Genomic DNA, 12,503 nt, shown 5'->3' with positions numbered 1-12,503 from the left:
ATTTCGTTCATATTATAACTCATAATGCACAAAATTTATATCATTTAAAGAATAGAATTATCTAATCGTTGCCACATGTTCTATTCAAATACTATAATAAATAATAAAGCTAGAATGATGTATAAAAGAAATTAAGCAAATAAAACAAAAAAGAAACAGTTTTTCACAGCCGATTGAGTATTTCTCATTCAATTAATTCAGTTCTCACTTCGCAAGAAGGCAAAAATACATAAAAACTCAAAATACCTATATTAAAAATTACGAAGTAAATCTTAAACACTTATTTCCTTGAAAAATTTCCAGAAAGGATTAAGCTTGATTTAAATGGCAATAATAAATGAAAGCGTTATATTTGTTGTTGCGAAGCTAAGTTTCTCTAGATTGGTACCAAATCCACTATTCTGCTGTTTCAAATGTAAACAATCAATGGCCGCCATAAAAAAAAGGCATAGCGGCACTTAAACAACTTTACAATTGTTGATAATTCTAAACATATTGCATACAGATTTACTAAAGGCATAAAAACAACATAATTCAATCATTTTTAAAGCAAAAAATTTACAAACATATAAGAGTAAAGAAACTGAGATCACTGAGCCGGGTAACAGAGTGGATATATATATATAAATGTATTTATATGCGTTTGGTGCGGCCGATTGCAACCAAAATAAGAGGTGCACAACTACATGTTATAGCAGTCCTATATACAAATTTCAACGTTCTGAGGCTACTGCTTTTTGAGTTATGCGAGATACGTACGTACATACGTTCGTACATACGTTCGTACAGACGCCACGAAAATTTCTCTTCAGAATTGATTTTAAAGCAGTTTTATAATTTTTTTTTGAAGAAACGAGTCTTTTATTCTGTCCTTACGTACAGATATCACGCAAAAACATCGTTAAATTTCATTCGATAGCGGTCAAAATGGATATTTTCGTTGAAATATACTGCTGAAACTTTTCGCGATTACAATACTTCCTTTTTACTTCGTACAAGGAAGTAAAAAACAATATCTCCATAAGACTAAAACGCCACATTACGTTTTAGTAATCCTGCAAATAATTAACTTTTTCGAGTACTTATTATTAATAACTCTCGCATATGCACAGTCTTCTACAATCTTATGAATCGCTACTATTCCCATTCTTTGCAAACCTTCCTATTGATATTATTAATCCAAAGGGGCAATTTGCCCTGAAGGAATGTTAATTTCGCTTCCGCATTTTGCGTCGAAAACTTTAAAAGGCTGTATCACTTTTCAAATCGTTGTCACCATATATTATAGCCATGTGTAAAGAAATTAAATAATGAAGAATCTGAATAAATGCATCAATGTGTGTATGTTTCTTGCATTGTGATAAAACAACGGTACCTAGAGCCATCAAAATTTGAATAACGTAATCTTCCATAGAACATGGGCATGTGGAAGCCCTAATTTGAAATTTGTTTTATTATTGATTCCATATTGTTGCGTGCGTACGGGTTCATTATGAAATGAATGCACAAGTCCGATGAAAAATGAAAAAAAAAAATTATTATTATCACAATAAAAATGCTTAAATTTTCTCAAATTATCATGCAGTATTACAATATTTCACAGTAGTTATCTTTTAACTACTCAAATATCCAATAGAACGTAATTCAAAACAGCTAAAGAACGCTAATCCGCGAATTCGCTACAATTAACAAGAGCAGTTTTCTAAACAACAACAAACTAAGCAACTACTACAAACTGAGATGTTTTCGTCCTTTTATAAGATTTTGAAATCACGCGCTAGAATTTTCCAGTACTTTCTCGAAATCAAAAAGCGATATTTATTTATTTAGTGCACGCGCTCTTGTATTTTTAATTTTCCGGCTTAGCTTTCTTTTAATATTCGTCACGCGCTGCACTACGCGAGAAATAAAACCATTTGATTTATAATTGAACTAACATTAGCTTTTTAAATACCAAATTCGTAACAATATTTTGTAACATTTCAAAGAATTTTTGATTAACAAACTCGACGATTTCAAAGCAAGCAATGGCAACACTGTACAGAGAAAAAAAAAAAAAAAAAAAAAAAAAAAAAAAAAAACATTGTTATCTCCAGCGAAGGCGAGACTCTGTATCGGAAGTTCTAAAGATATGCTCATTTTAAAATTAACTTGCGGTATTGCTATTGAACTGAATTTTATAGTTTGAGTACGTAAAACAGGATATTAAATAAAGGTAACACACAAAACGCCCCTTGGTCGTAATTTAAAATCTGAAAACTCTCAGATTTGATTTACAACTTATTTTCATAATGATTTTAAAATTTTAATAAAATTACCATTGGAACTGATAAGAAGCTCATTATTCAAAAGAATGAATCAACAAATTGGAAAATGCATTTCAGATACAAAACTTTCCAACAAGCCAGTGTTTTATATTTGAACTATATTAGCCATTAAAGCGGTTTTGAATGATTTGTAAAATATGGTAATTTGATGGTGGCCGATATTAGGAAGATTTAATGAGTGTGTCATAATTCTTTTTAATAAAAATTATCCTTATATTACGTCTCCCTTTTTTTTTTTTTTTTAATGAAGAAACACGACATTTTTGTCAGTAGACCTGGTATTTTCTTCAATAGCCTTATCTGTTTCAAGTGTTGGCTTTGTAAATTTCTCGTAAGGCTTCAGTTTTCAGCAAGCAATTCATAAGAGATATTTCATTTTACATTCCGTCAAATACCCTGTTTATCCTCTACAGAACCCCGCCAGTGGCTGAGAGGCTAGAGCGCTGAATACTGGGAGTTCGAACCGGGATCGATTTTAAGTGAACTCGAATCGATCCCGGGTCAAACTGGCTGCATGGTTGATTTCTGTGATTTTCCCCCGTGAATTACGTAAATACGACCTAGCTTTTCCTTAGGAAGGGCCCCACGAAGGCAACCCTTGCATGATCTGCAATATTCGGATAACCACTATCTTTTATGGATGATCGCTGCCTTACACTGTTGAAATATGGATCTGGTTATGTCAACTGATTCACTGCCTTTACTGTAAAACATCTATTTTAGCTACTCAAGGGTATTTAATTAATTAGGGTATTTACTATAAATACTCAAGGGTATTTAATTAATTAGGGTATTTACTGTAAAACATCTATTTTCGCTACTCAAGGGTATTGAAATATGGATCTGGTTATGCCAACTGATTCACTATCTTTACTGTAAAACATTTACTTTCGCTATTCAAGGGTATTATATTAATTTGGGTATTTAATTAATTAGGGTATTTACTGTAAATACTAAAGAGTATTTAATTAATTAGGGTATTTACTGTAAAACATCTATTTTCGCTACTCAAGGGTATTTAATTAAGATGTTGCTCTTTATCGAGAATAAAAATATGAGGTCAGTCAGTCTCTAGTCGTATTTCCAAACTCATATTATGCGTTGATTGATTCATATATCTACCGTTAAATTGGCAATTTGATGTACCAGAGCAGGATGCGCGAAAAGAATCTCCATCTTAGAATTTTCAGTAAAGAAATTTCGACAGAGAGTCTGGAAAACTTCGTTAATTTGTCTACTTATCTCTCTTAGAATAAATAAAAAGGGAGGCATTAAGCCGGAATACAGCTTTAATAAAAAGATTTTCATCTCTCTATCTCTTTTGTTTTAAGAGGAAGACATAATTTTGAAAGTGCTTTTAATTTTGACAATATATTTGCGTAAATTTAGGTAAATTAATGTGCCCAAATTTAGATAAAATAATCTGCATAAATTTAAGTAAAGCTTTGTAGGTTTCGAAAAATAAAAAATTAAACAAATCTTTCTTATCAGAAGCGCATGTGCAAGACGGGAAAGAAATTACAAAAGCCTTTCTTTAGGTTTACGGATTCGCAACAAAATCCTCCTTTTAAATTATGATGGCAATCTAGTAGAGACTACTAGGTTTTTCAAGCCAGGAAAATGAGAAACAGTTTGTGTAATAACTGGAATTCGACGCACTAATCTTCTGGCGGTTAGCTAGAGCTAGACGTGTAACTTTCGCGGTGTAATTCGATGAGTTTAAAGGAGAGAATTTCGGTTTCGGCATATAGTCTTATATCTTGTTGAGTTCTATCTGAGGGCCATGTTTAGAAAGCGAAATGAAGCAGATTAAGAAAGCCTCAGAAGGAACTTAAATTTTACGTATGTCATTTCAAATACCAACAAACAAGTGATTTAGATTTGATTTGTAACATAACATAAATGGTGCCTTCTGTTAAAGAGCTAATAACAATATGAAATTACCTGATCGCGAAAAAGTATATACCCTTTCCAAGGGTATAAAATAAATAAAATATCCAAAAACTTTTCCCTCTAAATTATCTATTATAAACGTCACATGCGAATTTATAACGCAAACATTAAAAATGGTTGCAAATATTTAAGTTATTTCCATGCACGTCTACTTCTACAGAAACATATTCCAAAATGCTACAAACATATATTTCACAAAATAACTACTATCATTTAATTAAAATATAATTAAATTAAAAACACTACTTAAAATATAAATAAACACATACATTAAATTAATAAAAATTAACTTAAAATCTTAATTACTTTAAACTAATTCATTGCTAATAAAAATTTTCCAATAATAGCATATTAATTTATTTATTCCTTATATTTAGAACAATACATAAAAATAATATCCTCAAATGATTAAAAATACTAACTTACCTAATCTTCTACAGAATCTTGAGTGCATGGCGGATCACAAAATGTCCATTTTCACCAGATTCCTTGCACCGCCATTCAAACTTATCTGTAATATCCTTCCTTTCCTACAATCTCATTTCATTCCCACACAACACACAATGAAGCTAAACGCAATAAAAATTTCGAATTCACTTTACATAAGGCCATACGATCCAAAAATTAAGCAACACTTTTTCATAAAACACACAAAATACTTAAAGTACTGCAGATATTTTTCCAAATTTCCCCCATTAAAGAACTGTGATTCGTCCATAAATGTCATATATATACAATTTATATGAAAAAAATATATTAAAAATAACAAGAAAATGTGAAAGGTTTCAGGTTTTAAATTACGTCCAAAGGCGCGTTTTTTTAACGTTTTGTGTGTTACCTTTCCTTAAATATCAAAATAATACCTTTCCTTAAATAAATACCTTACCTTAAATATCACTTTCTTTGCCGTAAAATTCACTTCAAGAGCAATATCACAAAATAATTTTAAATTGAGCATATGTTTAGAATTTGCGGTACACAAACTCAAGCGCTGGAGATAAAAATGTTTTTTTCTGTACAACGTTGCCAAGGCTCGCCTTGAAATCCTTGAGTTTGTTAATCAAAAATTCGTTACAGTTTTACAAAATATGAAATCGATCATAAAACAAATTCCAAATTTAAAATTAGGGATTCCAGATGCCCATATTCGCAGTAGGATTACGTCATTCAAAATTCGATGGCTCTAGGTACCGTTGTTTTATCACAATGCGAGAAACATACATACATTGATGCAGATTCTTCATTATTTAATTTCTTCGAATATAATGCACGACTTTTGCATTTGGTGGCAACAGTTTGAAAAGTAAAATGGACATTCAGAGTGATACAAAGCAAAATCGCAAAACGAAAACATTAGCCCCCAAGGACAAAGCTCCTTTGGACTAATAATCGAAATTAAAGTGTTCACTTCAACATTAACAAATACTTCACATTAACAAATACATGTACTATAAGCATAACGTATTTAAATGCAGTAGAAAGTAACACACACGAAAGAAGATCTATTCGAGCCATTGGAAGAAGCCTTAGAATCATCACAGACTGATAATACGACATTGTTCTAATTAAATATGTATCCAAGTTAAGATACTTCGTATTTGATTGGAGTACGAGTTAGAATTTAACTAAGACATGCAAATTTCCCAATCTCATTAATTATTCAGTTAGGGACAAACAATTGATTGGTGGTACAATTGATTGGTAAGATATTCGACAAATATCTTACCAATCAATGCATTCTTGTCAATAATATGACTTCGAACAATTCTAAATTAATCAGGATATTGCCTAACTCTTAACTCGTATAAATTAGTAACGCGTGTTATTATGTACATATTTAAAACAGCACCGTACGGTTTGTCTCAATTGGCTCTTGCTATTGATCACTCATCATTTACCTATAAGGTATTATGTTCCCTTTGCTATACATACACATGTGAGATATTATAACATCATGCATATTTCATGCAAAGTACTTGCCTGAAACTATCATAGGAAAGCTAAGGATAATGTTTAATATGAGCTTATGAGGCAAGAGAATTTAATCATTTATTAATACACAGTGATTTCTGCTATATATATCCTTTATATGATAGTACATTAATTATTTAGCATCGATGTGTATGGCGCATCAAATAGAAGTTAAGGAGTAGAGCAAGTATTATTATTAAAATCTTCCTTAATTTGACAAAATAATATAACTGTTGGTTCAATATGTGGGAGATACGCGAAGAAGAGTGAGAATAATCTCCGAGATAAACATTCACTGCATGATATATTCTCATGAGACGATGACGTCAAGAAAGCGGGTATGTGGCATTAGCAAATCAAGAGTTTTCACAAATGTTATAACCATATATCAGGTGAAAAGCTGTGGCTGACATTCATGATTTAGTTGCACTTCTGATCTTTAATATTCGTTTCGGAATGAACTAAAAAAACCTCAACATATTTTCTGTAATTTTTCGATATATGAGGGGAAAAAAATCTAGAAATTGTGAAAAATAACACGATTTGGGGACAGAACGCTATTTGGCGATTTTCAAAATTTTCAAAATGAGGATTTAAACATTTGGAAATTCACCAAACTAATCGATTAATGCAACTGGAATATAAAATGGTTAATCTTTGGATTATGGTAACTTGGCGATTTTTTGGCGAAACTTTGGCGACCAACCCTGCTAAAGCAACCTGCTAGTTTTGGTTTGGACGCCATTTTGTTTTCACGAAGTAAAGGCATGTTTTTTTTTTATTCAACATTTCCAACATTTTTTTCCAACAATCTGCTAGCCGAATTACGCTTATGCTAGAACTTTTGTGGAACAAAAGTGCTTAATCATGACAAAGATTAGGTGCGAAATTGGGACAAAGTGTAGAATCGCCCACTGCTTACCGCGTTTTTACGAATTGCACACACACGGTATCATCCATGTACACGTCGACCTATTTTCACTTTAAAAAAATTGCACAAAAATGGCATTGCGCACACTCTTGACTATATCCATGTACACTGCTAAAGTCCTAGCTAGTAGCCATTATCGCCTTACCAAAATGTCGCCAAACTACCTGTTAACATATTCCAAAGATTAGCCTATAAAATAATAAATTAAGAGATAAAAACCAAGGTTAGAGTAGACTAAAGAGTACCCCTTGTATTATCGCGAAGTTGTTGTTTCATTTACCGCCAAGTTGTTGTTTCCTTTGTGGTAACCTGAGTAGTTGAATGTTCCGTAAATATACATTTAGCTAGAACTGGGTGCTCCTTTGACTTTTTAAGTGAAAATACATCGATGTGTACATGGACAAAGGGAGTGCGCAATGCCAAGTTTGTGCAATTTTCTGATATTTTTTTAAGTTAAAATAGGGCGACGTGTACGTGGATACAAGTCAAACAATTGCACAAACGTGGTATCCATGTACCGCCAAAAATCGCCAATTTTCGCCAAGGTGTACCCGTAAATACACTTTTACCAAAAGCAAAAAAAAAACAACAACATATTTTTGTTGCCAATAAACAGCAACTTAAAATGACGGGTTAAATATAGTTGATGGGAATTTATTCTTTAAAAATTAATCAAAATTCAAAAACTCTGAAAACCGTTCTATTTTAGAACGAATTTTCATATTTTAGTCGTTTTAGTGCGATACAAACTATATACAATTTACATCATAATAAATACCTAGATTCCAAATTGAGTATATAGTACAGATTAAACGCAACAAAATAAATGTAAAAGTAATAATCCACTTTACACCAGTTAGAATTAGCCAAATGAATCCTATGAAAAGGCTACCAGCGGCCAAGAGGTAAAACTGCCGAACGCTTGACATGGATTCAAATCACAGTGAAACAGACTGGAAATAAAGAAGTTTTCGTGGGATTTTCTGCCTATGATTACTTGAATACTAACCATTCCCTTTAAAGAGTCATCTCTTTCTTTTAAAGTAGGAAACCCACTGCAAGCTAGTTTCCGATTTTCCTTTTAATCGTTTACAGTATTACCCTAGAATTTTAACGCATAATTAAAGCCTTTTTTCTGATAAAGTTTTATTACTTGCTAAAACAGCTTACATGTTTAAGCTAATTCATTTTGGGAGCCAGTGTTTTAGCGGTTTCGAATTTGAATAAGTTGCAGAATTATTTTTTCGGCGGAAATCTTTTGGCTATTGCTTTTAGCACTGATTGAAAACCGTATTCGCCACGTTGACTTATTTTTACTTAAAAAAACACCCCAGAATTGCACAAAAACGGCATTGCGCACACTCTTGACTTTATCCATGTACACTGCTATTTTCTCATAAATTACAAAAATTTGCACAAAAATGCAGGAAAATTTTGTGAATCTCCACATGCTCTTTTTACAAAACTACGTATAACACGTAGGGTTGCCTTAAGTAGGGTCTAAAGCCGTAAGTAGGGTTCAACTTATTCAAACTCGAAACCGGAAGGATTTAATTGCTATTTTATATTTTAAAACCAAATAATATAAAAAAACTGTATTAAAATTTATCTGTAATTAATAAATGTACATTTTCTTTCTATTCATACTTTTTTACTCAACGTTACAAATAGCGCCAACCTGGTTGCGATAATACGTAAGTACCAATCTTGTTTCATTTTCAATTTAACATACTCTCGAGTAAAATCGGTAAAATTCTAGTACTAGGCTTTGGCGCAATTTTGAAAATTGTCGCCAACACTAAAATGACCCGTTTACTGCTCATCATATACATGTCGCGTTTACTGCTCATAATAATGTCGCCAAATCCCGTGTGTACCGTATATTAGGATTAAACGGTAAAACTCTATTGATTTCGAATGCTCGCTGTAGGCAATCCAGGCAACACTGCATGCATTTATAGTACCCAGTAACGGTACAATTTAGAAATAAAAGTCTAATAAATAATCAATAAAGTTACTTAATGCTTATACTACCCAAATTAGAATAAGTTACTTAATGCTTGTACTACACAAATTAGAATAAGTTATTCACTACTTACAAGTATGAAAACAAAATTCAAAATAATAACAATAAAAACAATTTGGGTACTTACGGATAATGCCTTCGGCCGTGAAACTGTCGCCAAGCAGGGCGATTTAGTTCCAATTCTGAGTAAGCGTAACGTAATAACGATACACTCATAACACTTGCGCCTCCTTTTAATGTAAATCCATCTTTTATTTTTATGAACAATGATTATACAAAATTATCAATCCAAAAGTTCCTCGCAAATCACGAGCCAAGAAATATCATTTTAAATTCAAAATAGGGCACAGTTAAAAGGCAAAGAACATACACATCAGCTTTCAAGCTTCGATGTTTACTCAGTTCCATCACGCACTTTTTACTTGCGTTGCCAGATCCAAAAACATGCATCATGAAGCATTTACGCCATGTATAAAATAATAATCTAAATGTGTATTTTTGAGACAAAATGGCACTTACACACTTGAACTGGCTGAACAGTATTTCAGAACAATCAAGAATACCAGCTACAAATGAACATCTTCAAGAATTATTTTCAAGAATCGTTAGGCATTTCATAGGTTTTATGTTATTACGGTAAAGTCGCGAGGGTTATATGCCTAAGAGGAGGGATGCCTTCGTAGAGAACTCTGCAAGGGAAATAGCTCGTATACACGTTGCAAATCAGGAAAACCACGAAAATGCCTTCGCAGTCTGCCGGTTCGCTTAAAATCAAACCCAGGTGGAAATTCCAGTGTTCCATTCTACCGCTCGGACTGAAAAAAAATTAAGAGTTCAAAGTTGGAAGTTGGGCAAATTTATTGATAATGTTTAATTTCAAAAATTATAATCATTTCAAATTTCTAATCATCTCTACCTTTAAACAGATTGCTTTTAGTAAAGAGCCTTTAGTAAAAAGACTGCCTAGACATATGCAAAATAATTCGTAAAATAGGCTAGGATTAGAGGAAATTCAACATTCTTTTTGATTGCAAAAAAGAACTTGTGAAAAAGAACTTGAGAAAAAGAACTTGATTGTGTGTTGGTGTATTTAATTATGGCAAAGCACACTAGGGCTGTCTGCCTAAGGGGAGGAATGCCTTCGTAGAGGACTTTCTAAGGGAAACTGGCTCCGAAAACACCCATGCAGCCAGCCCGTTCGCGGGATTCGAACCTCGGACCGAACTACCAGTGTTCAGCGACTTTACCGCTCGGCCGCTGGTGGGCCAGAACTTGATTGGGAAAAAGAACTTTGGGGAAAAAGAACTTGGAATCATTTCTACTTTTCTTTTTGTCTCATTCTCTACTTTTTGTCTCAACAATACACTTTACCTATAGAGGGCGTAAATGCTAAATGATGCATGTTTTTGGATCTGGCAACGCAAGTAAAAAAGTGAGTGATGGAACTGAGTAAACATCGATGTGTATGTTCTTTGCCCTATTTTGAATTTAAAATGATATTTCTTGGCCGTGACTAGCGAGGAACGTTTAGTTTGATAATTTTGTATAATCGTTGTTCATTAAAATAAGATGGATTATCGAAAAGTTAAATTAAAAGGAAAGCGCAAGTGTTATGAGTGTATTGTTATTACGTTAAGCTTACCCAGAATTGACAGTTACACGGCATTCAAGGTAAGTACCCAAATTGTTTGAACTTGGGGAAAAATAACTTGGGGGGGAAAGAACTTGAGTGTGGAAAAGAACTTGAGTGGGTCAAAGAACTTGAGTGGGTCAATGAACTTGTGAAAAAGAACTTGTGAAAAAGAACTTGTGAAAAAGAACTTGTGAAAGAGAACTTGTGAAAGAGAACTTGTGCAAAAGAACTTGATTGGGTAAAAGAGAACTTGATTTGGTGAAAGAACTTGGGAACTTGTTGTGAAAAAGAACTTGTGAAAAAGAAATTATTGGGTAAAACAACTTGTGAAAAAGAACTTGTGAAAAAGAAATTATTGGGTAAAACAACTTGGGTAAAAGAACTTGTGATAAAGAACTTATTGGGTAAAACAACTTGTGAAATTGTGAAAAAGAACTTGTGAAAAAGAACTTGTGAAAAAGAACCTGTGAAAAAGATCTTGTGAAAAAGATCTTGTGAAAAAGATCTTGTGAAAAATAACTTATGAAAAAGAACCTGTGAAAAAGATCTTGTGAAAAAGAACTTGTGAAAACGAACTTGGGTAAAAGAAATTGTGAAAAAGAACTTGATTGGGTAAAAGAAATTGATTGGGTAAAAGAACATGGGTAACTTGATTTAGTAAAAGAACTTGTGAAAAAGAACTTGTGTAAAAGTACCTGTGAAAAAGAACTTGGGCAAAAGAACTTGCGTAAAAGAACTTCTGAGAAAGAACTTGTGAAAAAGAACTTGTTGTGAAAAAGAACTTGTTGTGAAAAAGAACTTGTTGTGAAAAAGAACTTGTTGTGAAAAAGAACTTGATTGGGTAAAAGAATTTGGGTAAAAGAACTTGGGTAAAAGAACTTGATTTTGTAAAAGAACTTGGGTAAAAGAACTTGTTGTGAAAAAGAATATGTGAAAAAGAATTTCTGAAAAGGAACTTGTGAAAAAGAACTTGTAAAAAAGAACTTGTGAAAAAGAACTTGTAAAAAAGAACTTGTGAAAAAGAACTTGTGAAAAAGAACTTGTGAAAATGAACTTGTGAAAACGAACTTGTGAAAAAGAACTTGTGAAAAAGAACTTGTGAAAAAGAACTTGTGAAAATGAACTTGTGAAAAAGAACTTGTGAAAAAGAACTTGTGAAAAAGAACTTGTGAAAAAGAACTTGTGAAAAAGAACTTGTGAAAAAGAACTTGTGAAAAAGAACTTGTGAAAAAGAACTTGTGAAAAAGAACTTGTGAAAAAGAACTTGTGAAAAAGAACTTGTGAAAAAGAACTTGTGAAAAAGAACTTGGGTAAAGGAAATTGTGAAAAAGAACTTGATTGGGTAAAAGAAATTGATTGTGTAAAAGAACATGGGTAACTTGATTTGGTAAAAGAAATTGATTGTGTAAAAGAACATGGGTAACTTGATTTGGTAAAAGAAATTGATTGTGTAAAAGAACATGGGTAACTTGATTTGGTAAAAGAAATTGATTGTGTAAAAGAACATGGGTAACTTGATTTGCTAAAAGAACTTGTGAAAAAGAACTTGTGAAAAAGAACCTGTGAAAAAGAACTTGGGTAAAAGAACTTCTGAAAAAGAACTTGTGAAAAAGAACTTGTTGTGAAAAAGAACTTGTGCAAAAGAACTTGTTGTGAAAAAGA

This window comes from Stegodyphus dumicola, chromosome X1 (genome assembly GCF_044657685.1).
Source record: "Stegodyphus dumicola isolate Sdum_Otavi_A_Nest chromosome X1, ASM4465768v1".
Lineage (NCBI taxonomy): Eukaryota > Metazoa > Arthropoda > Arachnida > Araneae > Eresidae > Stegodyphus > Stegodyphus dumicola.
This window is presented reverse-complemented; position numbering follows the sequence as displayed.